Here is a 12,205-nt window from a genome sequence, read left to right on the forward strand (position 1 = left end):
GGCCTCTTTAACATAGGTACTCCATAGCTGATCAGTTGAAAGAAGGATGTCTCAGGACAACACAAAGCTGACACTCTCTGAGTGAGGTGTGAATTCCTCCCAAATGATAGTCTTCAAACTGGAGCATATTATCTCCTTGACTTAAATCAACAACTGGAATGTAATCTCTACCTGTGTCTCTGGGCTGCTGATATTGGGGTTCAAACTACCACATCAGTTCCCTGTGGCTGGTGATTACAGATCTTGAAGCACTTTAATGGGTCTATAAAAAATTATTATATAAACAAAAACCATTTCACTAAATGGAGAATTTTACTAAACAATGAACTCCACTTAAATTACATAAAATAGAGACTTCCTCAAACATGTAAATTCCTTGCAGGTCACCAGAGAACCAATGGCATAATGGCTCAAATAGTTTAAAATGACAGCTATTTATTAGATTTTAAATCCCTTAAATAAAATACAAAATAAAATTTTACAAATACTTAGGATATCATAAAATATAAAGTATCACTTAAAAGCTGAAGAATTGTGAAAATGCAGATACAAAGTGATGTGGCAAATAGTCCCTTAACTATTGTGATCGTGTAAGCAAGTTCAGTGCTATGAATACATCAAATAAAGACCAGCATCATCATTTGTGTATGTGAGTAAATATTGAGATTTCAAGGATCATTAAATAGAGCCATGACTTACAATATTTAATAAAAATAATGGGCTTGGGTTAAATAAAAACATTTCAGAGGAGTCTTTTTTATTCACATTCACAACATTTTCTTAACAGGTATTTTTAGAAGATTGCTATTTAATGCCATTCAAGTCCCGCCAAGCATCGTTTCTGTATGACTACCACAAAAGGATTACTTTACAGAAATCGCTGCCTTTTTGGAGAGTGTGATTTGGACCCTGATTCAGAAAACAGGTACAGCTGTTATTTTCTCTCTAATACATTTTGTTGAAAATGAAAAAAATGTCAAGTGAAACCCAGAGCAGGAAAACCTTGTGTGTCGTTTCCACAGCTCCTCATTCATGGGATTGCCTCTGTGTTCAAACCAAGTGGGTCCTTTGTGTTTGAAGTAAAATCACTTTGTTTGAGTAAAATTAAGCACTGGGATATTACAGAAATATTGTGGTTAAAAGTGGCACACACTGATTTTATTTTGGTTTTTGGTTTGCATGAGCATGGCATATAGAAAAGTGGAGCTGGAGACAGCAGAGGAAGCACTCTATAGCCCCGAGTTATGCAATCTTCCAAGCCAATGTCTGACTTTCTGGCAGGTGGATTTTGTACTTGTTTGTTTATTTCATTCTGAAGATAGTGATTAAGTTAACTGAGCAGGAGATCACAAAGAGAGAGAGAGAGAGATCCTCACCAAGCAGAATGAGCCAGGCATTTCCTGTACGAGGATGATGCATGCTGTTTGTTCAAGAGTGCTACATTATTTGCATGGCACCCAACAACACATGTCACTAGATATTAATTATACTTGTTTATTATGAAATTATTCATTGTGTGATTTAGTAATGGTCCTTAAAGTGGGACTCCTACACTATTAAAAATACCTAAATAAACACATGTCTAATACCCATAACTAAGTGGGCACCAATAGACTATTTCAAATCAAATTTACTGGGCATGCTCTATGCCAATACTAATAATATATATTTTTAAATAATCAGTATAGAAGTTTTAAATGTATATTGAGAATGAATTATTGTTGTCTTATTGTTTATATCACACTAATTTAAAAGGTTCCATTCTCTAATGATTAAATTGATTTAAAAAATTAGAGGTTCTTTCCCCCGTCTAATCTATAGGATCAGAATCGTCAAAAGTAGAAATTAGGAGGTGACAGGGCTTGAGAGTAGTTCTACAGGGCAGGGTGGGATGGCATGTGATTCATTTAACCTCAGTCTCACAGCCGCATACACATTCTGCAGAGTTTATGTTTCTCCAAACTTTGATGAATTCGGTTAAATTATAACAATTCTATTAATTAAAGACCCTAACTAGACCAAGAATCCTTAAATTAAATCTGTCAAGTAAAGCAACCATGACTTTTATTATTAAAAAAAGAAATAGGTTAGTAAATAGGAAACACGGAGGGGAAAGGACAGAGAAGGTGACAATGTTTCTGATACAGCTCTCCACATCATGGGGGCAGGGACATAACTTTCCCATAAATTAACACATCATTTCATCGTAACATCGCAAAGACTTTAAGACAGTCATCATCATTGGGCCTGTTGTAAGAATGATCTCAGAAAATTTTACAAAAACAAAATAAAGTTAAATAAGTTCAGTAATCCATATTCTGTCCATAAATACAAACTTATGAAAAGGTAAAGTGAGAAATCCACAGAGTCTGCTTTAATGGCAAGGAATTTATTAGGGAATAAAACTCACTACAGCATGGGAGACTTATTGTAGGGTCCTGGAAAGCCAAGTTATGGCCCACGCTGTTCTTCTGCCTGGTCTGTCTCACCATCCAAAAAACACGAGACAGAGAGTGAACCCCATGTATATGCATCTCAGTTCTTAAGGGTCCCAAGAGGCTATGCCCCAGGGGGGTGTACTTCAAGGTCATAGACAGAACAGTTAACCACTACATTCCCCTCTTTTGTCTAAATAAGAAAGGTCTAACCTAATACTATACTATATACAATAGGAACAATTATCAAGTATTGTCCAGGAGAGGGGAAAATTATAACCTAAACAAAAATTAGAACTACAACCAAGAACAACATCAAACAAGAGACACATTACTAAAATCCAGAGATGTGCAGAACATAGTTAAATGACATATTACAGAGATTATTCCAAAACTTGTCCTATCTTAAAGAATCTGAATCTAGTACTTAATATGTTCTAACTAAGATATGAGAAAATTGTAACTGTAACTTTCTAGTCTTCAACTCCATCCAAGTCCTGAGAAGGAATATAATAATACCTGATAAAACAGAAAATGTAAGCAATCAATTTCCAAAATTCTTGCGAGGATAGACAGAGACAGCTGACAGCCTGGACAAAGTTTGTTAGCATCTTGGGGGCATCCAATTTGGCTACAGGTCTAGAATATTTGACAGACCATTTTCAGAAGCAGGAATTTTGAAAGACCATCTTACCCTATCTTGACAAGGCTCAGTAGTCCCTTTTCCTTGTGTCCTACTTGTTCAGAAAGGACAGAGTTCATACTGTCAGCAGTTGAGGCAAGGGCAGTTCTTTGCCCAGCATGCCATTTTATGCCAAAAAGATGACAATTTCCAAACAGTGTGTCTTAACAGCCCAACATTATCTCGGGATCAGATCTGTGCTGCCAGGAGCAATCCTGTCTCAAGTCAACAGAATTCTAAGTTATCAAAACATTTAAATGCCATATTCTCTGGTTCTATGAAGTGTTTGAAGATTACCTATCCATCTGACCTATATTTCTGTAAACCTGGACAACCTAACTAACATAACTATAGAAATGACAAGCATGGGTGATTATAAATTTGTAAGTCTTATCTACCTAAATAACCTAAGGACTAAGGCTTCACATTATCAAGGTAAACATTCTGTAAACAGATGTACAGTAAAGGACAATGACCTCAAAATTGTGACAATACACAAAATATCTTACAGAGGTAGAAATGTATAATGCAATATGCAATATGACAATAATATTTTTAATATATATCAATATACAAAATATCATAAACAGAGGTAGAACATACATACAGTGTGAAAAATATAATTTATATTTGTATCAATATGCAAAATATTTCAAATAGGAGTAGGAATATGTGTACAATACAAATGTAGTTTTTTGTATCAATATATAAATTATCTTAAATATGAATATAAAATAGTTTATAGTTGTATCAATATACAAGAATCCATAACAGTGTAAATTATCTAAAGCTGATATTTTACTAAATTAGTTTACTAGTATATACAATAATCTACCTTAATGTACTATATCTACAATTGTCTGTTTAAATGACAAAGAATTTATTAGGGAATAAAAACCCACTAGAGCATGGGAAATTTATCGTAGGGTCCTGGAAAGCTGAGCTATGGTCCAACTGTTCTTCTGCCTGGTCCGTCTCAGCATCCAAAATCCACGAGGCAGAGAGTGAACACCTCGTACATGCAGCTCAGTTCTTAAGGGTCCTAAGAGGCCACACCCCAGGGGGAGATGTACTTCAAGGTCATAGGCATGTGGAGCAGTTACCTGGTCCCTCTCTAGGGGCAGTGCTTCAAGGTCATAGACAGAACAGCTATCCACTATGGAAAGGTGTTGTTTAGTGTATTGTTTTGTTTTGTTTAAGCATGGGAACATTTTAATAAGCCAAACTCTATATTAAATTTCTACTCTGAAATACCTGTGAACATTAAATTGTATCCTGGCTCCTTGGTTCAACTTAGCAAGGGAAGAAATAAATAATTTCCGGTGCTTTTAAGGTTCAAAAGAAAAAAAGGAACAGAACACAGCACAGCTCCTGTAGGGTAAAAGGGAATCCAATGCTCACTTACACATGTGTTAAGATGGAATTTAAATTTACACTAGACATATGAACAATGGAAACAAGATGTGGTGAGTGTCTTGACCAACTGTGACCTAGTACGTTGCCTCAGGTGTCAACCCAAATGTGTTCAGTTTGTGGAGTTCAACAGAACTCTGATCTAAGTTTGGTAAGAGTTTTTTGCTGATGGCTTACTGAATTGAGTTTTGAGAATGGGATGTGGAGCTCTTGTCACTGAACAGGGAAGCCGTGGATCCTGGCTCAGCGAGTACAGTGCATTCTTGCCATATCTTTCTTGTTACTGTTCTGAGCAACTAATTGAAAAGCACATCAGTAGAATGGAAGCAATCTAAACAGATGAGCTGGGCTGAACATTCCAAAGAGGCATAAGTAAATTAGAATTGATGAGTCTGATGAGCTTGGGTGACAGTGTCACATTCAATGAAGTCTGTTTCATTCACAGACTTGCATGTCATCTGTCTCTGCAACCACTAAAAACATTCAGGGGACTCATTGACAGTTCATCTCGACATACCAACTAAGCCATTATAAGAGGCGACACATATTAAAAGGGGTTCTAAGTTCAGCCACTAAGAGTAAAACACTTCCCTTGATAACTTACACAACTGTCTCCAGCAGTCATTGGCCCAGGCCCAAGAGACAGAGTTCCTTCCATTAGGGAGGAGCCCCTGGGGCTCTGAGGTTATAGATTTTCAGGCAGGATTGCTCATTACTAATGGAAATAAACTGGGCATTACTGCATACAGCTGGAGGTACAGTGGCTGAGAGTGGGAGAGTGCAAGGTGTTCTGAATTTCAAAACTGAATAATTTAAATTTCATTAGTAACACTTTTGAGAATTGCATAACATTTTTGGAAGAAATCACTTACATGTGTATATTAATTGTATATGCTGCATATATGGCGAATACCATTGTTACTTGTGGACATGTTCATAGTATATAACTCATTCCTGAAACATTAAATTAGAAGGAAATGCATGGAAACAGTCTGAGTGAATATCAGAATGTACCAGCAATTTCAGGGAGGGGGAAAAATGGTGCTAATCTCTGTGCTAGTACAGAGGGTGAATTCCAGATATTAAAAATAAATGTTTAATCGGAGTGGACTCTTTCCTAAACACTATTCTATTTTCTACATCTTTTGGGTATAAATGGCAAATGAAAATATTAGAGCTTAGGAATATGTTATATTTGGACTGAGTCTCTATTATAATTTTGCCATCTCTGGAAACTCTGAATATTATATTAACTTTTCTGAATATCACAGTTTCTTCTCTTATAACTTGGATTATAACTTATTTTTCAAAGAGGTGTGAGGAGATGGGACAGAAAATATCTATAACTACATCTATGTGTACACAGTGACATATACAGAAGTGTATACATTTCAGGTTTGGTATGTAGAAAATGCCTAAATGGCTATACTGTGATAAAATAAGTACCATGGTTTATAACTCACCAAGGAGAACAAAACTTTCTTGAGACTCTGATAAAATGAAGGGAAGGGAAGGAGAAGAGAAGAGGAAGAGAAACATATAGGGGAGAATAGGGAGGGGGAGAGAAAAGATGAGGGGAAGAGAAGGAGGGAGGATGTGGAAGGAAAGGAAACAGGGAGAAAGGAAGGAGAGAGGAAATAGACAGATGTGCCTCTTTCTTGATGCCACTCATTATGCATCCTGACACTCTTATCGAGTGTTAAGAAAAAAGTGTTAGAATCCAACCCTTTTGTCCCAGATGGTAAGAAGAGGAATTCTAGAGTGGGTCTCACTCATAAATGAAAGAACTGTTGTGTAGTGCTGTTCTGGATGAGGATCCAGAGATAGTCCAGTCCCCCATTCCTGTGTTCCCGAGGAAATCAGAAAGCCTGGGAGTCCAACAGTGCAATTTCTTCAGCACCTGCCCAGGCGCTGAGCACTCAATGACAGCAAACAGGAGCCATGCCTAAGAGGGAGGAGCAACAGAAGCCTTCCTGCTGACATGGCCACTGATGCTGTCCCACGTATAACACGAGTGCCAGAAGCTGTGTGCAGGGAGCTGCCTAGAATCCCTTCAGGTTTAGCTCTGATGGTAAACCTGAGAGTTCGTCGTGTTCTTTCCTGATATTTGTGCCTTCAGCAGTTTTAGCAACTGTAAATCACCTCTGTCTAAATTTCTTTGTGCTAGAAATACCTTAACATAGAAAGATGACTAAAAATAAACACCCACCTCACACACATGTAAAGCCCAGTGAAATGCCTAAAAGCAGAAAGATTTATCATTACACAGAGGAATGCTCTCTTTCAAATAGGTCTGGACTCCCTTCATCTGATTTTGGTTTGTTATGACTTTGTAAAGTTAGCATAGCACAATTCTTTTAAACGTGTTAAGGAGCTACAGCAATGGCCCAGCAGGCGCAGGTACAGGCTCAGTCACCCCTGCCGGCGCAGGTACAGATGCAGGTATAGGTACAGGCGCAGGGGCAGGGGCAAATGCAGGCACAGGTGCAGGCGCAGGCACAGGCGCAGCTGCAGATGCAGATGCAGATGCAGGGAGTACTTACTGCTCTTGCAGAGGAAACAATTTCAGCATCTGGCACCTCTACCACTCACAGCAGCTCATAGCCACCTGTGACTCCAGTTCCAAGAGAACTGTGGTCCTCTCCTGCCCTCTATAGCGCAAGCTAAGTACTTTGTGAGTACAGGGTGCTTGCATTCAGGTACATACACATTCACATATGCATAAAATATAAATAAATAATTGAATGAAACTATTCAAATGTGTTAAGTGAATAGGGTAGAGTCCTAGTCAGGCCTCTGGAAGACAATAGGAAAAACAGAAAGAATTTCTGTGGTATTAAACTAGACAAAGAAACAAAGTGATAGAAAACAGCAGATGAGGAGGAGCTGCCCATAAATATATAAGTAAAATTTTGAGCATAAAACTAAGTAAAATTAAATTGTTCAGTGTGCTGTTCAGAAGCTAAATGATGAAAAATAGCTTGATTTAGACTTTAAAATCTCAAATGTAATATACAGAATTTTTAATTTGAGGGCAAAAATGCAGCAATATTTACAACACCTCAAGAGAGAGAGATATTTTTAAGAAAGGCAAGCAGAGTCTGTAAATGCACAGGACAATGGATATGATTAAAAATGAGAAGAAAGACTATATTGAACCACCTCGCCATCTAAGCTTTCAATAACTCCCTCTTGCCTGCAAAAGAGAATTTAGACTTTGATGCTGGTGATTTTTTAATATATATTCTATAGAACTTTCTACTGTGTGTTTTTACAGCTTGTTAGGTAGTAATCCTCTCTTATTCTTTGCACTCTCCTGCCTTTTGATGTGGTGCTTCTCGATTCTTCTTGGTTAAGGACTTAAACATGCTTCCTGCCACATGGCTTTGATTTGTATGACACGTCATGATGAACAGAATGAAACAGAAGTTACAGTGTGCCAGCCCTGAGGCAGATCTTAGGTGAGTGACGCCTCTCTGCAGTCACGGTGCTGATTAGGAAGTGAGGACAGGTGCAAAATGTAGGCTGTGATGAGGTCACTGCTGCTTTCAGTCGTCACATTTGGACATAATCATCCTGCAGCATTAGCCCACTGATATATGCATTATTTACAAGGAAATTCAAATCCGTTTACTCCCTTGGACTCATTGTCTCTAAAATATCGACCCTACCATCCTTCTCTAATTCACTGTTTTTACACATTTTGGCCATCTCTGGAATGGAAACCCAGTGCATTCTCATATCCCCCATCTCTTTCTTCCTCTCTTTCTCCCTCTCTTCCTCTCTCTCTCCCTTTCTCTCTTTAACACTAACAATTTCTCTTGGTTTAGCTATACTTGTGTTTCTTGTAATAAAATAAAAACTAACCCACATACTAACTGATAACAAAATTGTCTTCCACTTTCATATTGCATAGCACATATTTTAAACTGTGTGACACATCTATACAAATCTAAGCCTCCCATAATCCTTTGCACCTAGTCTATTCTTGATACTTAGAGAAAAGTATATAAATTCTTATTAATATGATAATACTCTTTGCTAAAAAGGTGGATGCTTATTTTTATTCCATAAATAATTGGCTTCATTTATAAAGTATTTATCCAGACCCATGTTTTCTTTTTACTTTTATTTTTAAGTTTTACTTATTTTTATTTTGTGTGTATGAGTACATTGCCTATATGGAAGACGATACACCATATCTATGCAGTACCCATGGTGGCAAGAAGAGGATGTCAGGTAGCTTAGGAATGGAGTTACGAGTTGTGAACAGCTGTTTAGGTGCTGGGAATCAGAGCTCTTAACAACAGAGCCATCTCTCTACCCTCTCTTTTTACTTTTTTATGAGTGACAATGATTGGGGGAACTCATGTTTCAAATACAAATAGCAAATCTGACTGTTATAGCTCTAAAGAAACAGACAGTTATAATTCTGCAAGCATTAGGTCTTTAAATAATGACTTACTGTCTGTAGAAAAAAGCACACAGCCTTAAATCTAATACATATGGAGTCATCAGATAGACTTTCTGTAGTAAAAGATTACACTGCAGATGAATTCTGACTGGCAGTGTTCTGCCTTAGTGCACTGTAAGAGGGTGTGACCTGAGGCTGAAGGAGAGAACTGGGGCTGGAAAATTTGCTTAGTGGTTGAGCTTGGTTCCCAGCATTAGTGTCAGCTGGTTCACAGTCACCTGCAACTCCAGCTCCAGGATATCTGACAACACTCTGTGCAGGTACACACACATGCACACTTGCAAACACACACACACACACACACACACACACACACACACACACACACACGTAAATAAAAATAACAATTTTAAAGAAAAAGCAGAAACTTGTCTCATTAATGGTATCATTCCCTTTAGACAACAGCTTTTGTCTTTCTTTTCTCTTTCTTCCTTCCTTTCTTTCTTTCTTTCTTTTTTTTTTTTTTTTTTTTTGTCTGCTGTAATTTAAGAGCTGGTATTGCTTTCTGATTTTTTGTATTTGGAGGATTTAATAAGTTGTCCTCCAAACCTGACATCTTTTACCTGAGGCATAGCACCACTGTTCCTAGCCTACCATGTTCTGTCCTCATCACTGACTGCCATGAAAAAGTTCTATGGCTCTAATCTAATTCAACAAATTGATTATTTCAGGTTTCACCGATATTCTTCTTACCTGGTTTGTTTCTGGCTTTTAAAGACTGGGAAGAGAAGACACACAGTTCTTTCAGAAGAGGCTTCTAATCACATGTGGTATGGAGACTGTTGAGGGTCTCCAGTAGTGACATTAGAAGGATGCAAAGAATCGAAGATTTGAGGTCTTTTATAGAATGTCAGTGTCCCCTCTTCCAGGGGTGGAGCTCCGAGAGACTCAGCTTGATGCTGACATCTTCAATACATTTTACAGACAAGTTCTCCATCAGAATCCATTCTTCCCACTCTTATCATGCTTTTCAATTAATTGCAAAGATAAAGCAATCAAGCATTTCATAGCTAAATTCTGAATGTAACTCTTAATATTGTTTTGCTATTTAGGATATGTAATGTTGGGGCTAGAGAAGTGTTTTTTGCTATTGCAAAGGACACAGGTTATATTTCTAGAACCCACAGGGTGGCTTACAACTGTATGTAGCTCCAATGGTATCTGACTCCCTCTCTAATTTATGTGGGTGCCAAGTGTACTAGTGATGCTCATAAGTATATGGAAATAAAACATTCATACATGAAATAAAATAAGTATTTTTTAAAAGACATCTACCACTAAGCTAACATTTAGAACAAGAACCTCTGCATTTTCCCTGGCAGAAATAAGTGGGAAGTCATCCCTATGTCTATGTCATGGCAGCTAATTGTATCGTTCAAAGCCTCCAGCGGTGCATGCGAGTGCAAACAAGAAAAAGTGGAGACACTTCCTCAAAGACAGGCCTTCCACATGACTGAGTCCTCTCCAGTTCTCTGAGCTCTCCAGCACAGTTAATAATCATGGCTTTTCACATTATTCTCCTCACTAGATCCTGTTTTGTAGAAATTTTTTAAATGCTATATTCTCAAATCTAAGGGCAAAAACATTGTGATCATCAGCTGGTCAAATCCCCTCTCTTTCATTCCCTTCCCCTAGTCCCCTTCATTCCTCTCTGTTCTTTTTCACATACATACACACACATTTTGTATGGATGAACTTTGCCCCTTTTACATTTTACATTTTACAAACACATGACATGTATGAGTGTTTTGCTTGTATGTATGTCCATGAACCACATGTGTTCCTGGTACCTGTGGAGGACAGAAGAGAACATCAGAGAGCCTGGAGTGGGAGTCATAAAGGTTGTAAGCCTCTAGATGGGTATTGGAAATTGAACTTGGGTCCTTTGGAAGACTGCTCTTAAATCCTGAGCCATCTTTCTATTCCAAACTTTGCCCTCTTCTCAGAAAATATATACTGTCGAGGATTAAATCAGGTCCTTGCCATAAACAAAAACAAAGGACTAAGACAGACAAAAGCTTTTGTCCTAAAAGTAATGCTCTGTTCTTAGAACTTTGAAGATTCTCACCCACAACCACATAAATTCTCAGAAATGAACTGTAACAGATGTTATAGTCTAGCTCCTCAATGCCTCACAATTTAATAATAGAATACAAAAAATTATAGCTAGGCTTCTACAAATAGAAACCCATCTATTCTGAATTGAGAATTAAGAGTCAATGTCCTCATGTTGGCAACTAGAAGACAGTAGCATATTAAAGAACTCTACATGCAAAGCAACTTAGAAATAGTTCATAAAGTAGCTAATAACTGGGAAATTACTGACAAAATATATGGGCCTAACCCATGTCCTCAACAATATAATATTAACTCAGGTTCTATTGTCCTGTAAAGGCAAATACCTGCCTGGATGGGGTCCTTGAATCAATATATGTTATGAAAATAAGCTACAACACAGATTGACAAACTTCAGTATAAAAAGTATCTAGTGTTTCATTAGTAATCAATTTGATTTCATCTTAAATTGAGAACAATTCAAATGAATAAAGTAAACTGTATAAGTAAAATTATTTTTTTTCTCTGCTTTCCTTCTCATGGACAATTAATAGTAAATTTAATAATATATATAGAGGAGTCATATTTTGGCTAACATATTTACATTGAATGAAGATGACCTATAATAATTGGGCCATAGTGTAACATTATGAATTTAATAACAATGATAAAATTAATTTATTTAGTTTACTCAAAGGAATTGGTTTACACTAAATTTAAGGATCAGAATAATAGACTCTATGTTCCTCAAACGAACCAGTATTGCTAACACAGTAAGCCATAACTCTATGTGTGGTTTTAATTTATTTATTTATCTTTTCTTCTTCACTTAGGTTCTCATGTACTCCATACTAACCTTAAATTCACTCTATAATCAAGAACAACCTTGATTCTTAATCCTCCTGTCTCAACCTCTCAAGCTTTGAGATCACATGTGTGTGGTATTACTCTGATTCTGAGTCATATTTTTGAATGTCAGTTTGAAAATCACTATGCTTTTTTATTTAAAGTTGCCTAAACCATCTTCATTGTGAGTTTTTGATAAATAGAACCATTTTTTAAAGAAATAGTAAATGTAGTTGTTTATTTTATTTTATTTATTTATTTATTTATTTATTTATTTATTTATTTGAGACAGGGTTTCTC

General features: G+C 36.9%; 1 protein-coding gene across 1 annotated transcript in view; it reads left to right on the forward strand.

Moving 5' to 3' along the window:
• The window catches only part of Cntn5 (contactin 5), a 1,130,804-nt gene that overhangs the window by 255,195 nt on the left and 863,404 nt on the right, over positions 1 to 12,205 (forward strand). Inside the window, exon 3 of the mRNA XM_037208201.1 lies at positions 788 to 925. The gene's annotated coding sequence lies outside the window, so the exon portion shown is untranslated. The remainder of the gene's footprint in view (positions 1 to 787; positions 926 to 12,205) is intronic.

Source organism: Peromyscus leucopus, chromosome 7 (assembly GCF_004664715.2).
Source record: "Peromyscus leucopus breed LL Stock chromosome 7, UCI_PerLeu_2.1, whole genome shotgun sequence".
Lineage (NCBI taxonomy): Eukaryota > Metazoa > Chordata > Mammalia > Rodentia > Cricetidae > Peromyscus > Peromyscus leucopus.